General features: G+C 52.6%; 21 non-coding genes across 21 annotated transcripts; all 21 read right to left on the reverse strand.

Annotated features, from left to right (window-relative positions):
* Positions 1-116: 116 nt before the first annotated feature.
* On the reverse strand, positions 117-190 carry TRNAN-GUU (transfer RNA asparagine (anticodon GUU)). Its single transcript has one exon. It is a non-coding gene; the product is annotated as a tRNA-Asn (tRNA).
* A 74-nt stretch (positions 191-264) lies between these two features.
* On the reverse strand, positions 265-338 carry TRNAN-GUU (transfer RNA asparagine (anticodon GUU)). Its single transcript has one exon. It is a non-coding gene; the product is annotated as a tRNA-Asn (tRNA).
* A 74-nt stretch (positions 339-412) lies between these two features.
* Positions 413-486, reverse strand: TRNAD-GUC (transfer RNA aspartic acid (anticodon GUC)). Its single transcript has one exon. It is a non-coding gene; the product is annotated as a tRNA-Asp (tRNA).
* A 372-nt stretch (positions 487-858) lies between these two features.
* On the reverse strand, positions 859-932 carry TRNAN-GUU (transfer RNA asparagine (anticodon GUU)). Its single transcript has one exon. It is a non-coding gene; the product is annotated as a tRNA-Asn (tRNA).
* A 668-nt stretch (positions 933-1,600) lies between these two features.
* Positions 1,601-1,674, reverse strand: TRNAK-CUU (transfer RNA lysine (anticodon CUU)). The gene has a single exon. It is a non-coding gene; the product is annotated as a tRNA-Lys (tRNA).
* Positions 1,675-1,749: 75 nt separating this feature from the next.
* Positions 1,750-1,823, reverse strand: TRNAN-GUU (transfer RNA asparagine (anticodon GUU)). Its single transcript has one exon. It is a non-coding gene; the product is annotated as a tRNA-Asn (tRNA).
* A 370-nt stretch (positions 1,824-2,193) lies between these two features.
* On the reverse strand, positions 2,194-2,267 carry TRNAN-GUU (transfer RNA asparagine (anticodon GUU)). Its single transcript has one exon. It is a non-coding gene; the product is annotated as a tRNA-Asn (tRNA).
* A 3,345-nt stretch (positions 2,268-5,612) lies between these two features.
* Positions 5,613-5,686, reverse strand: TRNAN-GUU (transfer RNA asparagine (anticodon GUU)). Its single transcript has one exon. It is a non-coding gene; the product is annotated as a tRNA-Asn (tRNA).
* Positions 5,687-7,252: 1,566 nt separating this feature from the next.
* Positions 7,253-7,326, reverse strand: TRNAN-GUU (transfer RNA asparagine (anticodon GUU)). The gene has a single exon. It is a non-coding gene; the product is annotated as a tRNA-Asn (tRNA).
* Positions 7,327-7,400: 74 nt separating this feature from the next.
* Positions 7,401-7,474, reverse strand: TRNAD-GUC (transfer RNA aspartic acid (anticodon GUC)). The gene has a single exon. It is a non-coding gene; the product is annotated as a tRNA-Asp (tRNA).
* Positions 7,475-8,583: 1,109 nt separating this feature from the next.
* On the reverse strand, positions 8,584-8,657 carry TRNAN-GUU (transfer RNA asparagine (anticodon GUU)). Its single transcript has one exon. It is a non-coding gene; the product is annotated as a tRNA-Asn (tRNA).
* Positions 8,658-10,660: 2,003 nt separating this feature from the next.
* On the reverse strand, positions 10,661-10,734 carry TRNAN-GUU (transfer RNA asparagine (anticodon GUU)). The gene has a single exon. It is a non-coding gene; the product is annotated as a tRNA-Asn (tRNA).
* A 223-nt stretch (positions 10,735-10,957) lies between these two features.
* Positions 10,958-11,031, reverse strand: TRNAN-GUU (transfer RNA asparagine (anticodon GUU)). Its single transcript has one exon. It is a non-coding gene; the product is annotated as a tRNA-Asn (tRNA).
* A 1,856-nt stretch (positions 11,032-12,887) lies between these two features.
* Positions 12,888-12,961, reverse strand: TRNAN-GUU (transfer RNA asparagine (anticodon GUU)). Its single transcript has one exon. It is a non-coding gene; the product is annotated as a tRNA-Asn (tRNA).
* Positions 12,962-14,954: 1,993 nt separating this feature from the next.
* TRNAN-GUU (transfer RNA asparagine (anticodon GUU)) lies at positions 14,955-15,028 on the reverse strand. The gene has a single exon. It is a non-coding gene; the product is annotated as a tRNA-Asn (tRNA).
* A 75-nt stretch (positions 15,029-15,103) lies between these two features.
* On the reverse strand, positions 15,104-15,177 carry TRNAN-GUU (transfer RNA asparagine (anticodon GUU)). Its single transcript has one exon. It is a non-coding gene; the product is annotated as a tRNA-Asn (tRNA).
* Positions 15,178-15,251: 74 nt separating this feature from the next.
* On the reverse strand, positions 15,252-15,325 carry TRNAN-GUU (transfer RNA asparagine (anticodon GUU)). Its single transcript has one exon. It is a non-coding gene; the product is annotated as a tRNA-Asn (tRNA).
* A 75-nt stretch (positions 15,326-15,400) lies between these two features.
* TRNAN-GUU (transfer RNA asparagine (anticodon GUU)) lies at positions 15,401-15,474 on the reverse strand. The gene has a single exon. It is a non-coding gene; the product is annotated as a tRNA-Asn (tRNA).
* A 223-nt stretch (positions 15,475-15,697) lies between these two features.
* TRNAN-GUU (transfer RNA asparagine (anticodon GUU)) lies at positions 15,698-15,771 on the reverse strand. Its single transcript has one exon. It is a non-coding gene; the product is annotated as a tRNA-Asn (tRNA).
* Positions 15,772-17,617: 1,846 nt separating this feature from the next.
* Positions 17,618-17,691, reverse strand: TRNAN-GUU (transfer RNA asparagine (anticodon GUU)). The gene has a single exon. It is a non-coding gene; the product is annotated as a tRNA-Asn (tRNA).
* A 1,536-nt stretch (positions 17,692-19,227) lies between these two features.
* TRNAN-GUU (transfer RNA asparagine (anticodon GUU)) lies at positions 19,228-19,301 on the reverse strand. Its single transcript has one exon. It is a non-coding gene; the product is annotated as a tRNA-Asn (tRNA).
* Positions 19,302-19,664: the final 363 nt, after the last annotated feature.

The raw sequence follows: 19,664 nt of genomic DNA on the forward strand, positions 1-19,664 counted from the left end.
CGGTTAACAGCCGAACGCGCTAGGAGATTGCGCCGTAAAGGCAGTCGTGCTGCACTCTCACCACCGTCAGGACATTCCTCCAAAGCTATCAGCGCAAAGAAAAAAAAGCGACACACCGCCCCCGGGAGGGCTCGAACCTCCAACATTTCGGTAAACAGTCGAACGCGCTAGCCGATTGCGCCACGGAGGCAATCGTGCTGCACTCTCACCACCGTCAGAACATTCCATCAAAGCTATAAGCGCAAAAAAAAAGAAGCGCGACAACGCCCCCGGGAAGGCTCGAACCTCCAACCTTTCGGTTAACAGCCGAACGCGCTAGCTAATTGCGCCACGGAGGCAGTCGTGCTGCTCTCTCACCGCCGTCAGAACTTTTTTCAATGCTATCAGCGCAAAGAAAAAAATAGCGACACACCGCCACCGGGAGGGCTCTAACCTTCAACCTTTCGGTTGACAGCCGAATGCGCTAGCCGATTGCGCTACGGAGGCAATCATGCTGCTCTCTCACCACAAAAGAACATTCCATCAAAGCTATAAGCGCAGAGAAAAAAGAAGCTAGACAACGTCCCCGGGAGGGCTCGAACCTCCAACATTTCGGTCAAGAGCCGAACTCGTTAGCCAATTGCGCCGCGGAGGCAGTCGTACTGTACTCTCACCAGTGTCAGAACATTCCATCAAAGCTAACAGTGCAAAGAAAAAAGAAGCTAGACAACGCCCCCGGGAGGGCTCGAACCTCCAACATTTCGGTCAAGAGCCGAACTCGTTAGCCAATTGCGCCGCGGAGGCAGTCGTACTGTACTCTCACCACCGTCAGAACATTCCATCAAAGCTATAAGCGCAAAGAAAAAAGAAGCGCGACAACGCCCCCGGGAGGGCTCGAACCTCAAACATTTCGGTTAACAGCCGAACGCGCTAGCTAATTGCGCCACGGAGGCAGTCGTGCTGCTCTCTCACCGCCGTCAGAACTTTTTTCAATGCTATCAGCGCAAAGAAAAAAATAGCGGCACACCGCCACCGGGAGGGCTCTAACCTCAAACATTTCGGTTGACAGCCGATCGCGCAAGCCGATTGCGAAACGGAGGCAGTCGTGCTGTACTCTCATCACCGTCAGAACATTCCTCCAAAGCTATCCGCGCAAAGAAACAAATGCGACACACCGCGCCCTGGAGGGCACAAACCTCCAACCTTTCGCTTAAAAGCCGAACTCGTTAGCCGATTGCGCCACGGAGGCAGTCGTGCTGCACTCTCACGACCGTCAGAACATTCCTCCGAAGTTATCAGCGCAAAGAAAAAAATGCGACACACCGCCCCCGGGAGAGCTCGAACCTCCAACCTTTCGGTTAACAGCCGAACGCACTAGCAGAGTGCGCCGTAGAGGCAGTCGTTCTGTACTCTCACCACCGTCAGAACATTTCTCCAAAGCTATCAGCGCAAAGAAAAAAGAAGCAAGACAACGTCCCCGGGAGGGCTCGAACCTCCAACCTTTCGGTTAACAGCCGAACTCGTTAGCCAATTGCACCGCGGAGGCAGTCGTGCTGTACTCTCACCAGTGTCAGAACATTCCATCAAAGCTAACAGTGCAAAGAAAAAAGAAGCTAGACAACGCCCCCGGGAGGGCTCGAACCTCCAACATTTCGGTCAAGAGCCGAACACGTTAGCCAATTGCGCCGCGGAGGCAGTCGTACTGTACTCTCACCACCGTCAGAACATTCTATCAAAGCTATAAGCGCAAAGAAAAAAGAAGCGCGACAACGCCCCCGGGAGGGCTCGAACCTCAAACATTTCGGTTAACAGCCGAACGCGCTAGCTAATTGCGCCACGGAGGCAGTCGTGCTGCTCTCTCACCGCCGTCAGAATTTTTTCAATGCTATCAGCGCAAAGAAAAAATAGCGACACACTGCCACCGGGACGGCTCTAACCTCAAACCTTTCGGTTGACAGCCGAATGCGCTAGCCGATTGCGCCACGGAGGCAATCTTGCTGCTCTCTCACCACCATCAGGACATTACATCAAAGCTATAAGCGCAAAGAAAAAAAAAAGCAAGACAACGTCCACGGGAGGGCTCGAACCTCCAACCTTTCTGTTAACAGCCGATCGCGTAAGCCAAATGCGCAACGCAGGCAGTCGAGCTGTACTTTCATCACCATCAGAACATTTCTCAAAAGCTATCAGCGCAAAGAAAAAAAAGCGACACACCGCCCCCGGGAGGGCTCGAAGCTCCAACCTTTCGGTAAACAGCCGAACGCGCTAGCCGATTGCGCCACGGAGGCAATCGTGCTGCTCTCTCACCACCGTCAGAACATTCCATCAAAGCTATCAGCGCAAAGAAAAAAGAAGCGAGACAACGCCCCCGGGAGGGCTCGAACCTCCAATCTTTCGCTTAAAAGCCGAACTCGTTAGCGGAATGCGCCACGGAGGCAGTCGTGCTGCACTCTCACGACCGTCAGAACATTCCTCCGAAGCTATCACTGCAAAGAAAAAAATGCGACACACCGCCCCCGGGAGGGCTCGAACCTCCAACCTTTCGGTTAACAGCCGAACGCGCTAGCAGAGTGCGCCGTAGAGGCAGTCGTTCTGTACTCTCACCTCCGTCAGAACATTTCTCCAAAGCTATCAGCGCAAAGAAAAAAGAAGCAAGACAACGTCCCCTGGAGGGCTCGAACCTCCAACCTTTCGGTCAACAGCCGATCTCGCCAGCCAATTGCGCCACAGAGCCAGTCGTGCTGCACTCTCACCACCGTAACATTCCATCAAAGCTAACAGTGCAAAGGAAAAAGAAGCTAGACAACGCCCCCGCGAGGGCTCGAACCTCCAACCTTTCGGTTAACAGCCGATCGCGCAAGCCGATTGCGCAACGGAGGCAGTCGAGCTGTACTCTCATCACCGTCAGAACATTCCTCCAAAGTTATGAGCGCAAAGAAAAAAAATTGCGACACACCACCCCCGAAATTGCTCTAACCTCCAACCTTTCGGTTAAGAGCCGAACTCTTTAGCCGATTGTGCCACGGAGGCAGTCGTGCTGCACTTTCACGACCGTCAGAAAATTTCTCTAAAGGTATCAGTGCAAAGAAAAAAATGCAATACACCGCCCCCGGGAGGGCTCGAACCTCAAACCTATCGGTTAACAGCCGAACACGCTAGCAGATTGCGCCGTAGAGGCAGTGATTCTTTACTCTCACCACCGTCAGAACATTCCTCCAAAGCTATCAGCTCAAAGAAAAAAAGCAAAACAACGCCCCCGGGAGGGCTCGAACCTACAACCTTTCGGTTAACAGCCGAACGCGCTAGCAGATTGCGCCGTAGAGGCAGTCGTTCTGTACTCTCACCACCGTCAGAACATTTCTCCAAAGCTATCAGCGCAAAGAAAAAAGAAGCAAGACAACGTCTCCGGGAGGGCTCGAACCTCCAACCTTTCGGTTAACAGCCGAACTCGTTAGCCAATTGCACCGCGGAGGCAGTCGTGCTGTACTCTCACCAGTGTCCGAACATTCCATCAAAGCTAACAGTGCAAAGAAAAAAGAAGCTAGACAACGCCCCCGGGAGGGCTCGAACTTCCAACATTTCGGTCAAGAGCCGAACTCGTTGGCCAATTGCGCGGCGGAGGCAGTCGTGCTGTACTCTCACCAGCGTCAGAACATTCCATCAAAGCTAACAGTGCAAAGAAAAAAGAAGCTAGACAACGATCCGGGAGGGCTCGAACCTCCAACATTTCGGTCAAGAGCCGAACTCGTTAGCCGATTGCGCCGCGGAGTCAGTCGTGCTGTACTCTCGCCAGCGTCAGAACATTCCATCACAGCTACCAGTGCAAAGAAAAAAGAAGCTAGACAACGCCCCCGGGAGAGCTCGAACCTCCAACCTTTCGGTTAACAGCCGAATTCGTTAGCCAATTAAGCCGTGGAGGCAGTCGTTCTGTACTCTCACCAGCGTCAGAACATTCCATCAAAGCTAACAGTGCAAAGAAAAAAGAAGCTAGACAAAGCCCCCGGGAGGGCTCGAACCTCAAACTATTCGGTTAACAGCCGAACTCGTTAGCCAATTGCGCCACGAAGGCAGTCGTGCTGTACTCTCACCACCGTCAGAACATTTCTCCAAAGCTATCAGCGCAAAGGAAAAAAAGCGACACGCCGCCCCCGGGAGGGCTCGAACCTCCAACCTTTCGATTAACAGCCCAAAGAGCTAGCCGATTTAGCCACGGAGGCAATCGTGCTGCTCTCTCACCACCATCAGAACATTCCATCAAAGCTATCAGCGCAAAGAAAAAAGAAGCAAGAAAACGTCCCCGGGATTGCTCGAACCTCCAACCTTTCGGTAAACAGCCGAACGCGCTAGCCCATTGCGCCACGGAGGCAATTGTGCTGCTCTCTCACCACCATCAGAACATTCCATCAAAGCTATCAGCGCAAAGAAAAAAGAAGCAATACAACGTCCCCGGGAGGGCTCGAACCTCCAACCTTTCGGTCAACAGCCGATCGCGTAAGCGAAATGCGCAACGGAGGCAGTCGAGCTGTACTCTCATCACCATCAGAACATTTCTCCAAAGCTATCAGCGCACAGAAAAAAAAGCGACACACTGCCCTCGGTAGGGCTCGAACCTCCAACCTTTCGGTTAACAGCCGAACTCGCTAGCCGATTGCGCCGCGGAGGCAGTCGTTCTGTATTCTCACCACCGTCAGAACATTCCATCAAAGCTAAGAGTGCAAAGAAAAAAGAAGCTAGACAACGCCCCCGGGAGTGTTCGAAGCTCCAAGCTTTCGGTTAACAGCCGATCGCGCAAGCCAATTGCGCAACGGAGGCAGTAGAGCTGTACTGTCATCACCGTCGGAACATTCCTCCAAAGCTATCAGCGCAAAGAAATAAAAGCGACACACCGTCCATGGGGAGGGGGAGGGACTCGAACCTCAAACCTATCGGTTAACAGCCGAACACGCTAGCAGATTGCGCCGTAGAGGCAGTGGTTCTGTACTCACACCACCGTCAGAACATTCCTCCAAAGCTATCAGCTCAAAGAAAAAAAGCAAAACAACGCCCCCGGGAGGGCTCGAACCTACAACCTTTCGGTTAACAGCCGAACGCGCTAGCAGATTGCGCCGTAGAGGCAGTCGTTCTGTACTCTCACCACCGTCAGAACATTTCTCCAAAGCTATCAGCGCAAAGAAAAAAGAAGCAAACAACGTCTCCGGGAGGGCTCTAACCTCCAACCTTTCGGTTAAGAGCCAAACTCTTTAGCCGATTGTGCCACGGAGGCAGTCGTGCTGCACTTTCATGACCGTCAGAAAATTCCTCTAAAGGTATCAGTGCAAAGAAAAAATGCGACACACCACCCCCGGGAGGGCTCGAACCTCCAACCTATCGGTTAACAGCCGAACGCGCTAGCAGATTGCGCCGTAGAGGCAGTGGTTCTGTACTCTCACCACCGTCAGAACATTCCTCCAAAGCTATCAGCTCAAAGAAAAAAAGCAAAACAACGCCCCCGGGAGGGCTCGAACCTCCAACCTTTCGGTTAACAGCCGAACGCGCTAGCAGATTGCGCCGTAGAGGGAGTCGTTCTGTACTCTCACCACCGTCAGAACATTTCTCCAAAGCTATCAGCGCAAAGAAAAAAAGAAGCAAGACAACGTCCCCGGGAGGGCTCGAACCTCCAACCTTTCGGTTAACAGCCGAACTCGTTAGCCAATTGCACCACGGAGGCAGTCGTGCTGTACTCTCACCAGTGTCAGAACATTCCATCAAAGCTAACAGTGCAAAGAAAAAAGAAGCTAGACAACGCCCCCGGGAGGGCTCGAACCTCCAACATTTCGGTCAAGAGCCGAACTCGTTAGCCAATTGCGCGGCGGAGGAAGTCGTGCTGTACTCTCACCAGCGTCAGAACATTCCATCAAAGCAAACAGTGCAAAGAAAAAAGAAGCTAGACAACGCCCCCGGGAGGGCACGAACCTCCAACATTTCGGCTAACAGCCGAACTCGTTAGCCGATTGCGCCGCGGAGTCAGTCGTGCTGTACTCTCACCAGCGTCAGAACATTCCATCACAGCTACCAGTGCAAAGAAAAAAGAAGCTAGACAACGCCCCCGGGAGAGCTCGAACCTCCAACCTTTCGGTTAACAGCCGAATTCGTTAGCCAATTAGGCCGTGGAGGCAGTCGTTCTGTACTCTCACCAGCGTCAGAACATTCCATCAAAGCTAACAGTGCAAAGAAAAAAGAAGCTAGACAAAGCCCCCAGGAGGGCTCGAACCTCAAACTATTCGGTTAACAGCCGAACTCGTTAGCCAATTGCGCCACGAAGGCAGTCGTGCTGTACTCTCACCACCGTCAGAACATTTCTCCAAAGCTATCAGCGCAAAGGAAAAAAAGCAACACGCCGCCCCCGGGAGGGCTCGAACCTCCAACCTTTCGATTAACAGCCCAAAGAGCTAGCCGATTGAGCCACGGAGGCAATCGTGCTGCTCTCTCACCACCATCAGAACATTCCATCAAAGCTATCAGCGCAAAGAAAAAAGAAGCAATACAACGTCCCTGGGAGGGCTCAAACCTCCAACCTTTCGGTCAACAGCCGATCGCGTAAGCGAAATGCGCAACGGAGGCAGTCGAGCTGTACTCTCATCACCATCAAAACATTTCTCCAAAGCTATCAGCGCAAAGAAAAAAAAAGCGACACACTGCCCTCGGTAGGGCTCGAACCTCCAACCTTTCGGTTAACAGCCGAACTCGCTAGCCGATTGCGCCGCGGAGGCAGTCGTGCTGTATTCTCACCACCGTCAGAACATTCCATCAAAGCTAAGAGTGCAAAGAAAAAAGAAGCTAGACAACGCCCCCGGGAGTGTTCGAAGCTCCAAGCTTTCGGTTAACAGCCGATCGCGCAAGCCAATTGCGCAACGGAGGCAGTAGAGCTGTACTGTTATCACCGTCGGAACATTCCTCCAAAGCTATCAGCGCAAAGAAATAAAAGCGACACACCGTCCATGGGGGGAGGGGCTCGAACCTCAAACCTTTCGGTTAACAGCCGAACGCGCTAGCAGATTGCGCCGTAAAGGCAGTCGTGCTGCACTCTCACCACCGTCAGAACATTCCTCCAAAGCTATCAGCACAAAGAAAAAAAAGCGACACACCACCCCCGGGAGGGGTCGAACCTCGAACATTTCGGTAAACAGTCGAACGCGCTAGCCGATTGCGCCACGGAGGCAATCGTGCTGCACTCTCACCACCGTCAGAACATTCCATCAAAGCTATAAGCGCAAAGAAAAAAGAAGCGCGACAACGCCCCCGGGAAGGCTCGAACCTCCAACCTTTCGGTTAACAGCCGAACGCGCTAGCTAATTGCGCCACGGAGGCAGTCGTGCTGCTCTCTCACCGCCGTCAGAACTTTTTTCAATGCTATCAGCGCAAAGAAAAAAATAGCGACACACCGCCACCGGGAGGGCTCTAACCTCCAACCTTTCGGTTGACAGCCGAATGCGCTAGCCGATTGCGCTACGGAGGCAATCATGCTGCTCTCTCACCACCATCAGAACATTCCATCAAAGCTATAAGCGCAGAGAAAAAAGAAGCTAGACAACGTCCCCGGGAGGGCTCGAACCTCCAAACTTTTGGTTATCAGCCGATCGCGCAAGCCGATTGCGAAACGGAGGCAGTCGTGCTGTACTCTCATCGCCGTCAGAACATTCCTCCAAAGCTATCAGAGCAAAGAAACAAATGCGACACACCGCCCCCTGGAGGGCACAAACCTCCAACCTTTCGCTTAAGAGCCGAACTCGTTAGCCGATTGCGCCACGGAGGCAGTCGTGCTGCACTCTCACGACCGTCAGAACATTCCTCCGAAGCTATCACCGCAAAGAAAAAAATGCGACACACCGCACCCGGGAGGGCTCGAACCTCCAACCTATCGGTTATCAGCCGAACGCGCTAGCAGATTGCGCCGTAGAGGCAGTGGTTCTGTGCTCTCACCACCGTCAGAACATTCCTCCAAAGCTATCAGCTCAAAGAAAAAAAGCAAAACGACGCCCCCGGGAGGGCTCGAACCTCCAACCTTTCGGTTAACAGCTGAACGCGCTAGCAGATTGCGCCGTAGAGGCAGTCTTCTGTACTCTCACCACCGTCAGAACATTTCTCCAAAGCTATCAGCGCAAAAAAAGAAGCAAGACAAGGTCCCCGGGAGGGCTCGAACCTCCAACCTTTCGGTTAACAGCCGAACTCGTTAGCCAATTGCACCGTGGAGGCAGTCGTGCTGTACTCTCACCAGTGTCAGAACATTCCATCAAAGCTAACAGTGCAAAGAAAAAAGAAGCTAGACAACGCCCCCGGGAGGGCTCGAACCTCCAACATTTCGGTCAAGAGCCGAACTCGTTAGCCAATTGCGCCGCGGAGGCAGTCGTACTGTACTCTCACCAACGTCAGAACATTCCATCAAAGCTATAAGCGCAAAGAAAAAAGAAGCGCGACAACGCCCCCGGGAGGGCTCGAACCTCAAACATTTCGGTTAACAGCCGAACGCGCTAGCTAATTGCGCCATGGAGGCATTCGAGCTGTACTTTCATCACCATCAGAACATTTCTCAAAAGCTATCAGCGCAAAGAAAAAAAAGCGACACACCGCCCCCGGGAGGGCTCGAAGCTCCAACCTTTCGGTAAACAGCCGAACGCGCTAGCCGATTGCGCCACGGAGGCAATCGTGCTGCTCTCTCACCACCGTCAGAACATTCCTCCAAAGCTATCAGCGCAAAGAAACAAATGCGACACACCGCCCCCTGGAGGGCACAAACCTCCAACCTTTCGCTTAAAAGCCGAACGCGGTAGCACAGTGCGCCGTAGAGGCAGTCGTTCTGTACTCTCACCACCGTCAGAACATTTCTCCAAAGCTATCAGCGCAAAGAAAAAAGAAGCAAGACAACGTCCCCTGGAGGGCTCGAACCTCCAACCTTTCGGTCAACAGCCCATCTCGCCAGCCAATTGCGCCACAGAGCCAGTCGTGCTGCACTCTCACCACCGTAACATTCCATCAAAGCTAACAGTGCAAAGGAAAAAGAAGCTAGACAACGCCCCCGCGAGGGCTCGAACCTCCAACCTTTCGGTTTACAGCCGATCGCGCAAGCCGATTGCGCAACGGAGGCAGTCAAGCTGTACTCTCATCACCGTCAGAACATTCCTCCAAAGTTATGAGCGCAAAGAAAAAAAATTGCGACACACCACCCCCGAAATTGCTCTAACCTCCAACCTTTCGGTTAAGAGCCGAACTCTTTAGCCGATTGTGCCACGGAGGCAGTCGTGCTGCACTTTCACGACCGTCAGAAAATTCCTCTAAAGGTATCAGTGCAAAGAAAAAAATGCGACACACCTCCCCCGGGAGGGCTCGAACCTCCAACCTATCGGTTAACAGCAGAACGCGCTAGCAGATTGCGCCGTAGAGGCAGTGGTTCTGTACTCTCTCCACCGTCAGAACATTCCTCCAAAGCTATCAGCTCAAAGAAAAAAAGCAAAATAACGCCCCCGGGAGGGCTCGAACCTCCAACCTTTCGGTTAACAGCCGAACGCGCTAGCAGATTGCGCCGTAGAGGCAGTCGTTCTGTACTCTCACCACCGTCAGAACATTTCTCCAAAGCTATCAGCGCAAAGAAAAAAGAAGCAAGACAACGTCCCCGGGAGGGCTCGAACCTCCAACCTTTCGGTTAACAGCCGAACTCGTTAGCCAATTGCACCGCGGAGGCAGTCGTGCTGTACTCTCACCAGTGTCAGAACATTCCCTCAAAGCTAACAGTGCAAAGAAAAAAGAAGCTAGACAACGCCCCCGGGAGGGCTCGAACCTCCAACATTTCGGTCAAGAGCCGAACTCGTTAGCCAATTGCGCGGCGGAGGCAGTCGTGCTGTACTCTCACCAGCGTCAGAACATTCCATCAAAGCTAACAGTGCAAAGAAAAAAGAAGCTAGACAACGCCCCCGGGAGGGCTCGAACCTCCAACATTTCGGTCAAGAGCCGAACTCGTTAGCCAATTGCGTGGTGGAGGCAGTCGTGCTGTACTCTCACCAGCGTCAGAACATTCCATCAAAGCTAACAGTGCAAAAAAAAAAGAAGCTAGACAACGCCCCCGGGAGGGCACGAACCTCCAACATTTCGGTTAACAGCCGAACTCGTTAGCCGATTGCGCCGCAGAGTCAGTCGTGCTGTACCCTCACCAGCGTCAGAACATTCCATCACAGCTACCAGTGCAAAGAAAAAAGAAGCTAGACAACGCCCCTGGGAGAGCTCGAACCTCCAACCTTTCGGTTAACAGCCGAATTCGTTAGCCAATTAAGCCGTGGAGGCAGTCGTTCTGTACTCTCACCAGCGTCAGAACATTTCATCAAAGCTAACAGTGCAAAAAAAAGAAGCTAGACAAAGCCCCCGGGAGGGCTCGAACCTCAAACTATTCGGTTAACAGCCGAACTCGTTAGCCAATTGCGCCACGAAGGCAGTCGTGCTGTACTCTCACCACCGTCAGAACATTTCTCCAAAGCTATCAGCGCAAAGGAAAAAAAGCGACACGCCGCCCCCGGGAGGGCTCGAACCTCCAACCTTTCGGTTAACAGCCCAAAGAGCTAGCTGATTGAGCCACGGAGGCAATCGTGCTGCTCTCTCACCACCATCAGAACATTCCATCAAAGCTATCAGCACAAAGAAAAAAGAAGCAAGAAAACGTCCCCGGGAGGGCTCGAACCTCCAACCTTTCGGTAAACAGCCGAACGCGCTAGCCCATTGCGCCACGGAGGCAATTGTGCTGCTCTCTCACCACCATCAGAACATTCCATCAAAGCTATCAGCGCAAAGAAAAAAGAAGCAAGACAACGTCCCCGGGAGGGCTCGAACCTCCAACCTTTCGGTCAACAGCCGATCGCGTAAGCCAAATGCGCAACGCAGGCAGTCGAGCTGTACACTCATCACCATCAGAAAATTTCTCCAAAGCTATCAGCGCAAAGAAAAAAAAGCGACACACCACCCCGGGGAGGGCTCGAACCTCCAACCTTTCGGTAAACAGCCGAACGCGCTAGCCGATTGCGCCACGGAGGCAGTCGTGCTGCACTCTGACGACCGTTAGAACATTCTTCAAAGCTATCAGCGCAAAGAAAAAACTGCGACACACCGCCACTGGGAGGGCTCGAACCTCCAAAATTTTCGGTTAAGAGCCGAACTCGTTAGCCGATTGCGCCGCGGAGGAAGTTGTGCTGCACTTTCACGACCGTCAAAACATTCCTCCAAAGCTATGAGCACAAAGAAAAAAAAAGCAAAACAACGCCCCCGGGAGGGCTCGAACCTCCAACCTTACGGTTAACAGCCGAACGCGCTAGCAGATTGCGCCGCAGAGGCAGTCGTTCTGTACTCTCACCACCGTCAGAACATTTCTCGAAAGCTATCAGCGCAAAGAAAATAGAAGCAAGACAACGTCCCCTGGAGGGCTCGAACTTCCAACCTTTCGGTCAACAGCCGATCTCGCCAGCCAATTGCGCAACGGAGGCAGTCGAGCTGTACTCTCATCACCGCCAGAACATTCCTCCATAACTATCAGCGCAAAGAAAAAAATGCGACACACCGCCCCTGGGAGGGCTCGAACCTCAAACCTTTCGGTTAAGAGCCGAACTCGTTAGCCGATTGCGCCACGGAGGAAGTTGTGCTGCGCTCTCACGACCGTCAAAACATTCCTCCAAAGTTATGAGCGCAAAGAAAAAAAAATGCGACACAGCCCCCGAAAGGGCTCTAACTTCCAACCTTTCGGTTAAGAGCTGAACTCTTTAGACGATTGCGCCACGGAGGCAGTCGTGCTGCACTTTCACGACCGTAAGAACATTCCTCCAAAGCTATCAGCGCAAAGAAAAAAATGCGACACACCGCCCCCGGGAGGGCTTGAACCTCCAATCTTTCGGTTAACAGCCGAACGCGCTAGCAGATTGCGCCGTAGAGGCAGTGGTTCTGTACTCTCACCACCGTCAGTACATTCCTCCAAAGCTATCAGCTCAAAGAAAAAAAGCAAAACAACGCCCCCGGGAGGGCACGAACCTCCAATCTTTCTGTTAACAGCCGAACGCGCTAGCAGATTGCGCCGTAGAGGCAGTCGTTCTGTACTCTCACCACCGTCAGAACATTTCTCCAAAGCTATCAGCGCAAAGAAAAAAGAAGCAAGACAACGTCCCCGGGAGGGCTCGAACCTCCAACCTTTCGGTTAACAGCCGAACTCGTTAGCCAATTGCGCCGCGGAGGCAGTCGTGCTGTACTCTCACCAGCGTCAGAACATTCCATCAAAGCTAACAGTAAAAAGAAAAAAGAATCTAGACAACGCCCCCGGGAGGGCTCGAACCTCCAACATTTCGGTCAAGAGCCGAACTCGTTAGCGAATTGCGCGGCGGAGGCAGTCGTGCTGTACTCTTACCAGCGTCAGAACATTCCATCAAAGGTAACAGTGCAAAGAAAAAAGAAGCTAGACAACGCCCCCGGGAGGGCTCGAACCTCCAACATTTCGGTCAAGAGCCGAACTCGTTAGCCAATTGTGCCGCGGAGGCAGTCGTGCTTTACTCTCACCAGCGTCAGAACATTCCATCAAAGCTAACAGTGCAAAGAAAAATGAAGCTAGACAACGCCCCCGGGAGGGCTCGAACCTCCAACCTTTCGGTAACAGCCGAACTCGTTAGCCAATTGCGCCGCGGAGTCAGTCGTGCTGTACTCTCACCAGCGTCAGAACATTCCAACAAAGCTAACAGTGCAAAGAAAAAAGAAGCTAGACAACGCCCCCGGGAGGGCTCGAACCTCCAACCTTTCGGTTAACAGCCGATCTCGTTAGCCAATTACGCCGCGGAGGCAGTCGTTCTATACTCTCACCACCGTCAGAACATTTCTCCAAAGCTATCAGCGCGAAGAAAAAAGAAGCTAGACAACGCCCCCGGGAGGGCTTGAACCTCCAACATTTCGGTTAACAGCCCAAAGAGCTAGCCGATTGCGCCACGGAGGCTATTGTGCTGCTCTCTCACTGTCACACAGGTCCCGTTAATTCGGGAGGCAATCGCCGGGCTAATTCCAAGGGCCGAAGTATCGGCCCCCCGAACCACACCACGAAAGCGTGGACAATTTAGAAGTGGTCCTTTTTGGCGCGCCAGCGGACGCCGGCTGTGGCCAAAAGAACAAGTCAGAGCCGAGAGCTGATAAACAAACAAACTATATTCTCAATAATGGCAGATCGAAAACAATACACAAGAATGCACACTCCACAATAGTTGCATACAATATGTCACCAATCAAACCAATCAAACAACGTACTACACAGTACAATCAGCCACTCTCGAAACAACGGACACAGACAACAATACACACTACAATGCAGTCGCATGCATTGAACAACCAAGACACTTAAAGACTAAAGAGATAGAAAATCTATTCAGTCCAAAGTTCTTGGAACAAATGTCTGGATGATACTCTTCCGAGAATCACTCACTCAAAGTCTGGCGTTGTTGTCGTTCCGCTGCCCTCGAAGTTTCTCTTCTAGGAAACCTCGCCGAAGTTTCTCTTCCAGGAAACCTCGCGTCTTCAATTGGCCACTCTCCACGCTTCAAACTTCTTCGCCGGAACCACGTCGGCTTCACACACGCAGCTGTTGCCACGCGTCTTCGCTCGATAGCGGTAAACACACACTCTTGCCTGTAGCTCGAGTGTTTACCCCTCTGGTGGAAATCTTCTTCTTCTCCCGCTTTGTCTCTACGGACAAAACCTTCGCCGACTACACGGCGGAATCCCTATGCGCTCTGGCGCTAACTTCCGTCTTCTCCTGATCTCTCATCTCCGCTGCTCGGTTAAATACCTTCCGCGCGACATTCCAGAAGGTTCTCGTCATTTCGTCGGCGCGATACGCAGCAAAGGCTGGGGAGAGGGCGTGACGGTTCGAATGCCCTCCGCGTCGGATGACTCAACTCTGCATGACCACGCCTCTTTCGTTCTAAAATTTTCGAGGGCTTGCTCGGCCGCCGATGTGGGGTGAGGAGGTTCCTCGGCGAAGCCACGCTTCCGAGGGGAGAGCGCGCACCCGGGGAGCCTTGGATGTTTGTTTTCTTTTTTTTCTTTTGACCTCCCGGTGTCTCTCCCGCGCGTTATCGCAAGAATTTGACGGCGCGCCCATTTTTAGCGCTCGTTCTGTGACACTCACCACTATCAGAACATTCCATCAAAGCTATCAGCGCAAAGAAAAAAGAAGCAAGACAAGGTACCCGGGAGGGCTCGAACCTCCAACCTTTCGGTCAACAGCCGATCGCGTAAGCCAAAAGCGCAACGGAGGCAGTCGAGCTGTACTCTCATCACCATCAGAACATTTCTGCAAAGCTATGAGCGCAAAGAAAAAAAAGCGACAAACTGCCCCCGGGAGGGCTCGAACCTCCAACCTTTCGGTTAACAGCAGAACTCGCTAGCCGATTGCGCCACGGAGGAAGTTGTGCTGCGCTATCACGACCGTCAAAACATTCCTCCAAAGTTATGAGCGCAAAGAAAAAAAAATGCGACACACAGCCCCTGAAAGGGCTCTAACTTCCAACCTTTCTGTTAAGAGCTGAACTCTTTAGAAGATTGCGCCACGGAGGCAGTCGAGCTGCACTCTCACGACCGTAAGAACATTCCTCCAAAGCTAAGAGTGCAAAGAAAAAAGAAGCTAGACAACGCCCCCGGGTGGGCTCCAAGCTCCAAGCTTTCGGTTAACAGCCGATCGCGCAAGCCAATTGCGCAACGGAGGCAGTAGGGCTGTACTCTCATCACAGTCAGAACATTCCTCCAAAGCTATCAGCGCAAAGAAAAAAACGCGACCCACTGTCCATGGGGGGGGGGGAGGGGCTCGAACCTCTAACCTTTCGGTTAACAGCCGAACGCGCTAGCAGATTGCGCCGTGAAGGCAGTCGTGCTGTACTCTCACCAGCGTCAGAACATTCCTCCAAAGCTATCAGCGCAAAGAAAAAAAAGCGACACACCGCCCCCGGGAGGGCTCGAACCTCCAACCTTTCGGTAAACAGCGGAACGCGCTAGCCGATTGCGCCACGGAGGCAATTGTGCTGCACTCTCACCACCGTCAGAACATTCCATCATAGCTATCAGCGCAAAGAAAAAAGAAGCAAGACAACGTCCCCGGGAGGGCTCGAACCTCCAACTTTTCGGTTAACAGCCGAACGCGCTAGGCAATTGCGCCACGGAGGCAGTCGTTCTGCTCTCTCACCACCGTCAGAACGTTTCTCCAAAGCTGTCAGCGCAAAGAAAAAAAAGCGACACGTCGCCCCCGGGAGGGCTCGAACCTCCAACCTTTCGGTTAACAGCCCAAAGAGCTAGCCGATTGCGCCACGGAGGCAATCGTGCTGCTCTCTCACCACCATCAGAACATTCCATCAAAGCTATCAGCGCAAAGAAAAAAGAAGCAAGACAACATCCCCGGGAGGGCTCGAACCTCCAACCTTTCGGTAAACAGCCGAACGCGCTGGCCGATTGCGCCACGGAGGCAATTTTGCTGCTCTCTCACCACCACCAGAACATTCCATCAAAGCTATCAGCGCAAAGAAAAAAGAAGCAAGACAACGTCCCCGGGAGGGCTCGAACCTCCAACCTTTCGGTCAACAGCCGATCGCGTAAGCCAAATGCGCAACGGAGGCAGTCGAGCTGTACACTCATCACCATCAGAACATTTCTCCAAAGCTATCAGCGCGAAGAAAAAAAAGGAACACACCACCCCGGGGAGGGCTCGAACCTCCAACCTTTCGGTAAACAGCCGAACGCGCTAGCCGATTGCGCCACGGAGGCAGTCGTGCTGCACTCTCACGACCGTTAGAACATTCTTCAAAGCTATCAGCGCAAAGAAAAAAAATGCGACACACCGCCACTGGGAGGGCTCCAACCTCCAACCTTTCGGTTAAGAGCCGAACTCGTTAGCCAATTGCGCCGCGGAGGAAGTTGTGCTGCACTTTCACGACCGTCAAAACATACCTCCAAAGCTATGAGCGCAAAGAAAAAAAGCAAAACAACGCCCCCGGGAGGGCTCGAACCTCCAACCTTACGGTTAACAGCCGAACGCGCTAGCAGATTGCGCCGCAGAGGCAGTCGTTCTATACTCTCACCACCGTCAGAATATTTCTCGAAAGCTATCAGCGCAAAGAAAATAGAAGCAAGACAACGTCCCCTGGAGGGCTCGAACTTCCAAGCTTTCGGTCAACAGCGGATCTCGCCAGCCAATTGCGCCACAGAGCCAGTCGTGCTGCACTCTCACCACCGTAACATTCCATCAAAGCTAACAGTGCAAAGGAAAAAGAAGCTAGACAACGCCCCCGCGAGGGCTCGAACCTCCAACCGTTCGGTTAACAGCCGATCGCGCAAGCCGATTGCGCAACGGAGGCAGTCGAGCTGTACTCTCATCACCGCCAGAACATTCCTCCATAACTATCAGCGCAAAGAAAAAATGCGACACACCGCCCCTGGGAGGGCTCGAACCTCCAACCTTTCGGTTAAGAGCCGAACTCGTTAGCCGATTGCGCCACGGAGGAAGTTGTGCTGCGCTCTCACGACCGTCAAAACATTCCTCCAAAGTTATGAGCGCAAAGAAAAAAAAATGCGACACACAGCCCCCGAAAGGGCTCTAACTTCCAACCTTTCGGTTAAGAGCTGAACTCTTTAGACGATTGCGCCACGGAGGCAGTCGTGTTGCACTCTCACGACCGTAAGAACATTCCTCTAAAGCTATCAGCGCAAAGAAAAAAATGCGACACAACGCCCCCGGGAGGGCTCGAACCTCCAATCTTTCGGTTAACAGCCGAACGCGCTAGCAGATTGCGCCGTAGAGGCAGTGGTTCTGTACTCTCACCACCGTCAGAACATTCCTCCAAAGCTATCAGCTCAAAGAAAAAAAGCAAAACAACGCCCCCGGGAGGGCACGAACCTCCAACCTTTCGGTTAATAGCAGAACGCGCTAGCAGATTGCGCCGTAGAGGCAGTCGTTCTGTACTCTCACCACCGTCAGAACATTTCTCCAAAGCTATCAGCGCAAAGAAAAAAGAAGCAAGACAACGTCCCCGGGAGGGCTCGAACCTTTCGGTTAACAGCCGAACTCGTTAGCCAATTGCGCCGCGGAGGCAGTCGTGCTGTACTCTCACCAGTGTCAGAACATTCCATCAAAGCTAACAGTGCGAAGAAAAAAGAAGCTAGACAACGCCCCCGGGAGGGCTCGAACCTCCAACATTTCGGTCAAGAGCCGAACTCGTTAGCCAATTGTGCCGCGGAGGCAGTCGTGCTGTACTCTCACCAGCGTCAGAACATTCCATCAAAGCTAACAGTGCAAAGAAAAAAGAAGCTAGACAAGCCCCCGGGAGGGCTCGAACTTCCAACATTTCGGTCAAGAGCTGAACTGGTTAGCCAATTGCGCCGCGGAGGCAGTCGTGCTGTACTCTCACCAGCGTCAGAACATTCCACCAAAGCTAACAGTGCAAAGAAAAATGAAGCTAGACAACGCCCCCGGGAGGGCTCGAACCTCCAACCTTTCGGTTAACAGCCGAACTCGTTAGCCAATTGCGCCGCGGAGTCAGTCGTGCTGTACTCTCACCAGCGTCAGAACATTCCAACAAAGCTAACAGTGCAAAAAAAAGAAGAAGCTAGACAACGCCCCCGGGAGGGCTCGAACCTCCAACCTTTCGGTTAACAGCCGATCTCGTTAGCCAATTACGCCACGGAGGCAGTCGTTCTATACTCTCACCACCGTCAGAACATTTCTTCAAAGCTATAAGCGCGAAGAAAAAAGAAGCTAGACAACGCTCCCGGGAGGGCTCGAACCTCCAACATTTCGGTTAACAGCCCAAAGAGCTAGCCGATTGCGCCACGGAGGCAATTGTGCTGCTCTCTCACTGTCACACAGGTCCCGTTAATTCGGGAGGAAATCGCCGGGCTAATTCCAAGGGCCGAAGTATCGGCCCCCCGAACCGCACCACGAAAGCGTGGACAATTTAGAAGTGGTCCTTTTTGGCGCGCCAGCGGACGCCGGCTGTGGCCCAAAGAACAAGTCAGAGCCGAGAGCTGATAAACAAACAAACTATATTCTCAATAATGGCAGATCGCAAACAATACACAAGAATGCACACTCCACAATAGTTGCATACAATATGTCACCAATCAAACCAATCAAACAACGTACTACACAGTACAATCAGCCACTCTCGAAACAACGGACACAGACAACAATACACACTACAATGCAGTCGCATGCATTGAACAACCAAGACACTTAAAGACTAAAGAGATAGAAAATCTATTCAGTCCAAAGTTCTTGGAACAAAAGTCTGGATAATACTCTTCCGAGAATCACTCACTCAAAGTCCAGCGTTGTTGTCGTTCCGCTGCCCTCGAAGTTTCTCTTCTAGGAAACCTCGCCGAAGTTTCTCTTCCAGGAAACCTCGCGTCTTCAATTGGCCACTCTCCAAGCTTCAAACTTCTTCGCCGGAACCACGTCGGCTTCACACACGCAGCTGTTGCCACGCGTCTTCGCTCGATAGCGGTAAACACACACTCTTGCCTGTAGCTCGAGTCGTCACCCCTCAGGTGGAAATCTTCTTCTCCCGCTTTGTCTCTACGGACAAAACCTTCGCCGACTACACGGCGGAATCCCTACGCGCTCTGGCGCTAACTTCCGTCTTCTCCTGATCTCTCATCTCCGCTGCTCGGTTAAATACCTTCCGCGCGACATTCCAGAAGGTTCTCGTCATTTCGTCGGCGCGATACGCAGCGAAGGCTGGGGAGAGGGCGAGACGGTTCGAATGCCCTCCGCGTTTGATGACTCAACTCTGCATGACCACGCCTTTTTCGTTCTAGAATTTTCGAGGGCTTGCTCGGCCGCCGATATGGGGTGAGGAGGTTCGTCGGCGAAGCCACGCTTCCGAGGGGAGAGCGCGCGCCCGGGGAGCCTTGGATGTTTGTTTTCTTTTTTTTTCTTTTGACCTCCCGGCGTCTCTCCCGCGCGTTATCGCAAGAATTTGGCGGCGCGCCCATTTTTAGCGCTCGTTCTGTGACACTCACCACCATCAGAACATTCCATCAAAGCTATCAGCGCAAGGAAAAAAGAAGCAAGACAACGTCCCCGGGAGGGCTCGAACCTCCAACCTTTCGGTCAACAGCCGATCGCGTAAGCCAAATGCGCAACGGGGGCAGTCGAGCTGTACTCTCATCACCATCAGAACATTTCTCCAAAGCTATCAGCCCAAAGAAAAAAAAGCGACAAACTGCCCCCGGGAGGGCTCGAACCTCCAACCTTTCGGTAAACAGCCGAACGCGCTAGCCGATTGCGCCACGGAGGCAGTGGAGCTGTACTCTCTTAACCATCAGAACATTTCTCCAAAGCTATAGGCGCAAAGAAAAAAAAAGCGACACACCGCCCCCGGGAGGGCCCGAACCTCCAACCTTTCAGTTAACAGCTGAACTCGCTAGCCGATTGCGCCATGGAGGCAATCATGCTGCTCTCTCACCACCGTCAGAACTATACATTAAAGCTATAAGCTCAAAGAAAAAAGAAGCAAGACAACGTCCCCGGGAAGGCTCGAACCTCCAAAATTTCTGTTAACAGCCGATCGCGTAAGCCAAATGCGCAACGGAGGCAGTCGAGCTGTACTCTCATCACCATCAGAACATTTCTCCAAAGCTATCAGCGCAAAGAAATGAAA

This window comes from Rhipicephalus microplus, unplaced genomic scaffold (genome assembly GCF_043290135.1).
Source record: "Rhipicephalus microplus isolate Deutch F79 unplaced genomic scaffold, USDA_Rmic scaffold_45, whole genome shotgun sequence".
In the NCBI taxonomy this organism is placed as follows: domain Eukaryota; kingdom Metazoa; phylum Arthropoda; class Arachnida; order Ixodida; family Ixodidae; genus Rhipicephalus; species Rhipicephalus microplus.